A 3,736-nucleotide genomic window follows, 5' to 3' on the forward strand; every position below is an offset into this window, starting at 1 on the left:
CTGGTGCGATTTGGGTGCAACCCTTTTTGTCTTAGTACCAACCCTAGTGTTCCCTTTAGTGATGGCGGAAGCATCTCCCTGATGTCCATGACAGTGCATCACTGCCACCTTTGGGGGTTTCCATACTGCCTCTAGCAGCTGAAGTATCTCCTGCTGATACTTAATGTCCTTTTTTCCAGAATTTAATAGTCCCTTCTTGTACAATGTCCTTGTACTTGGAGAGTCAGAAAAGCATTCACATTTTTCCCTTGACTTACTTCTAAGGCTTGAGTCAAGGCAATTAAATCAGCCTTCTGAGTCAATGTTCCTTTGGGAAGAGGCTTAGCCGCTATAGTTTCTGTTAAGGTAACCACTGTATACCCAGGTCACCTCTCATCTTGTGCCATCATGTAACTGCTTCAGTCTACATACAAGTTCCAGTTTATAACTGTCCAAGGCGGTCACGCAAGTCAGATCTGCTAGAATACATATTATCTATAACTTCTGTACAGTCATCCTAAGTCTCTCTTCCACTGACTGGAAGGAGCGTGGCTGGGGTTAGGGTGTTCTTACATTAGAAAACCAAAAATGTTCTTTTAGTGTCCATTAAAGTGACCACAGAGTGGGGTACTTTCACTCTGAGATTCTGCCCTAGAGTCAGCTTATCAGCTTCTTGCACAAGGAGAGCCGTAGTGGCTAAAGCCCGTAAACATGATGGCCATCATTTTGCTACTCCATTCAACTGCTTAGGTAAGAGTAACCTACAGGCAGCCTTGGCCAGGACTCAACTAGCTGGGTTAACACACCTACAGACATTTTTCCTCTCTCTGAGATATACAGAGTGAAGGGCTTGGCCAAGTCTGGTAGCCCCAATGCAGATGCATTTATTAGCCTCATCTTTAGCTGGGAGAAGGCATGTTCCTGTTCTTCTCCATATTCTAAGAGCTCTCCTTCCTCTCCTTTAGTTGCCTCATACAAGGGCTTAGCCAAGACAACCAAGATGGCAAATTTGGGAATCTAAAGGCAACAGAAGCTTTCAGGGCCTAAGAATTCCCAAACTTGCTTTTAGCTTGTGAAGGTGGGGAGCAATTAATGACCTGCCTCCATTTCATGCCTAGATACCTCTACCCCTGCTGGACAGTAAATCCTAGATGACGTACTTGCCATTGGCAAATCTGGGTTTTTCATTTGGACACTTTATAGCCACATACCTCTAGATGTCATCAAAGATAGTCCGTGCCTCAGATGCGGCCCTCCTGGGTAGGGTGTCTTAAAAGGAGGTCATCAACATATTGGAGCAGCACACATTCTAATTCTTCAGCTGGGAATTTCTGGAGGTCATTAGCCAGTGCAGCTCTAAAAATTGTGGGTGTTTTAAACTTCTGTGGCAACCTGGTCTGTGTGTACTGGATAGCAGTTCCAGTGTCTGGTCTCTCCCACTGGAAAGCAAACAGCCTTTGGCTTCCCAGAGCCAGCCTTATACTAAAAAAGGCATCTTTTAAGTCCAGGCAAGTGGGCCACTTGGCTTCTGCTAGCAGCAGACTCAGCAAAGTATACAGATTAGGCACAGTAGAATGCAGTGTTATAGTTACACCATTTAGTGGGAAATTCTCATTTTAGGTTTTAATTTTTCCAGAGGTATCTATATAGACATAGTAGATAACATTTAATACTGCACAAATTTTCCAGTGTAGCCAACAAGCGACTTTTGTTGAGTCTTAAGGCTTCAGAGTAAATATAACTACTGTATATAGTTCTATACTCTTTGCCCAGTCTCTTAGTCCCATTTAACAGTTCAATTTAGATTACAAGTCAGGCTTACACAGTATGGCCAGCAACATTAGCTAGAGCTTTCTCTACTCTCTCTAATGAGGAAGCAGCAGATTACAAGAGACTGAACTGTATCTGCCTCTATTTCCAACAGACTCACGTTCAACTTTCACTCACAAGAAGAAACCAGAGAAATTTCATTAGTCCTTTTTAAAAAAAAAGTTAATATAAAATTATAGCAAAAAAGGGAACCTGAACTTTAGTAACACAGCTGGAACAATCCTCAGCGGTGGCGGCAGCAGTGGGAGAAGAGGTTTAATTTAGTTGATTTTCTGTGGTTGTTGGTTGTTTGCTAGTCTCACAGTCATGGAAGCTGCACATTTTTTCAAAGGGATGGAGAAGCTGCTGGAGGTTTGGTTCTCTCAGCAGCAACCTGATGCAAACCAAGGATCTGGGGATCTTCGCACTATCCCGAGATCTGAGTGGGACATACTTTTGAAAGATGTGTAATGTTCAATCATAAGTGTGACAAAAACTGACAAGCAGGAAGCTTATGTACTCAGTGAGAGCAGCATGTTTGTCACCAAGAGATGTTTCATTTTGAAGACATGTGGTACCTCCCTCTCACTGAAAGCACTGGTTCCCTTTTGAAGCTTGCTAGGGATTACAGTGGGTTTGACTCAATTCAAAGATTCTTCTATTTTCATAAGAATTTCATGAAGCCTTCTCACCAAGGGTACCCACACTGGAATTTCCAGGAAGAAATAGAATTTCTAAATCCAGTTTTCCCAAATGGAGCAGCATATTATATGGGACATATGAATTTTGACTGTTGGTAATTGTATACTTTGGATTTTCCGGAAGTTGAGTAATCAGTCAGCCAGATCAAACCCTGGAAATTCTGATGAGTGAGCTTCACCCAGCAGTTATGGACCAGTTACTGCAAAGGATGTCACTCGTGAGAGTGGAATTTGTGACCTGATACCAGGTTCTGTCATTGATGCCACATTGTTCAATCCTTGTGGGTATTCAATGAATGGAATGAAATTGGATGGAACTTATTGGACTATTCACATCACTCCAGAACCAGAATTTTCTTATGTTAGCTTTGAAACAAACTTAAGTCAGATCTCCTATGACGACCTGATCAGGAAAGTTGTGGAAGTCTTCAATCCAGGAAAATTTGTGACCACCTTGTTTGTTAATCAGAGTTCTAAGTGTCACACAGTACTTTCTTCACCCCAGAAGATTGAAGGCTTTAAACATCTTGATTGTCAGAGTGCTATGTTCAATGATTACAATTTTGTTTTTACCAGTTTTTCTAAGAAGCAGCAACAACAGCAGAGTTGATAAAGAAAAATGAAGAAAAAACTCTCTCAGAGGTTTCTAAGGGCTTTATAGAAATTACAACAAATGAATTTAACAAACAGTTACATATTTTTGCAACAATTCACAACAAATAAGCACAACAAAAATAATATTAATAGTGTTTGCAGACACTAGCCAAAAATAGATGTTAAAGTGGCTTACCTCCGGAGGTGGACTTACAGGTGAATTTAGGGATGATCGTCAGCCGGTCTCCAGAGGGCTCCAGGTTCTCTGGGGACCCTGTAATGTTTCTAGGGGGTGCCTCCCCTCAGAGGGACCACAGCCTGCTGCCCTCCTGGAGGCTGCCTGAGGATCAGCAGAATAACAGAGTAATGCCAAGCAGCTGATGTTTCAGAAAGTAAAGAGGACATTTTTTTTTCCTTTAGTTTCAAATGAGTAATTGACCTTGGGTCTTCTGCTGTGTGCAGGCACTTTATCTCAAGGCTATTCATAACATAGCAACCACAGTTTTTAGCAGCCAGAAAAAGGAACAGTTTCAACAAACTTTGTATTAACTCTTTAAATGCCAAAGAGAGAGGGTCCCAAATGCAGGTGGGTTATTTACACTGCAGTGTTAAGACAAAGTGAGGAAGTACAAAAGGGTCATGTAAGAAAGATA

General features: G+C 41.8%; 1 pseudogene; it reads left to right on the forward strand.

Moving 5' to 3' along the window:
- Nucleotides 1–2,115: 2,115 nt before the first annotated feature.
- LOC100953194 lies at nucleotides 2,116–3,099 on the forward strand (annotated as a pseudogene).
- Nucleotides 3,100–3,736: the final 637 nt, after the last annotated feature.

Source organism: Otolemur garnettii, unplaced genomic scaffold (assembly GCF_000181295.1).
Source record: "Otolemur garnettii isolate 467f Iridium unplaced genomic scaffold, OtoGar3 scaffold00151, whole genome shotgun sequence".
NCBI lineage: Eukaryota > Metazoa > Chordata > Mammalia > Primates > Galagidae > Otolemur > Otolemur garnettii.